We start from the raw sequence: 923 nt of genomic DNA, 5'->3' as shown, positions 1-923 counted from the left end.
GTAGGGCCTGGGCCCCCAGACCATGACTGCATCGAAGTCATGGATGAAGTGTTCTCCAGTAGGCCGGACCTGACTGACCAACCTCTTACGGACCCCAATGTAGAATATTATACCGATGGTAGCAGCTACATCCAGGGAAATAGACGGTTGGCTGGATATGCTGTGGTAACTCTACATAACACCATTGAAGTGAAACCCCTCCCACAGGGGACCTCATCACAAAAGGCAGACCTCATCACCCTGACTCGGGCCCGTCAGCTAGCAGCTGGTGTAAGAGCCAATATTTACACTGACTCTAAGTATGCCTTCACTACCCTCCATGTCCATGGGGTTTTATACAAGGAAAAGGGATTAATCAATTCAGGAGGAAAGGAGGTCAAATATGGACAAGAGATTCTAGATCTCCTAGAAGCAGTACGGGCACCCAAGAAGGTAGCGGTCATACAGTGCAGGGGCCACCAAAAAGGCGACACCATTGCAGCCTGGGGCAATCTCAAGGCGGACCAAGCAGCCAAGTTAGCTGCAGCCGAAGAAACCCTCGAACTTCCAATGTTAACAGCCTCCCTCTTTCTCAGCCCTTTGGCTGAGTGGTATCTCAAATATTCCCACCAAGAAGAGGCCTGGTTCAAGACTGAAGGGGAAGCCATCTCCGTAACGGATGGTGGGAATTTCGAGATGGCTGTACTGTCATTCCAGGAACCCTAGCCCTGGCTTTCGTCAAGCAATTCCATCAACAGACCCACTTCGGTCGGACTGCCCTAGAAATGACCCTCAGTAGGTACTTCTATGTACCCTGACTCTCCAGTATCTTGCGAGTAGTCTGTGAACAATGCCTTGTTTGTGCTCACAACAACCCACGTCAAGGGCCGACCCTACCCCCAGGGTTCCAACATGCCGGTGGCGCCCCATTTGAAGACCTCATA

This window comes from Hipposideros armiger, unplaced genomic scaffold, assembly GCF_001890085.2.
Source record: "Hipposideros armiger isolate ML-2016 unplaced genomic scaffold, ASM189008v1 scaffold_687, whole genome shotgun sequence".
In the NCBI taxonomy this organism is placed as follows: domain Eukaryota; kingdom Metazoa; phylum Chordata; class Mammalia; order Chiroptera; family Hipposideridae; genus Hipposideros; species Hipposideros armiger.
Note: the sequence above shows the minus strand (reverse complement) of the source record.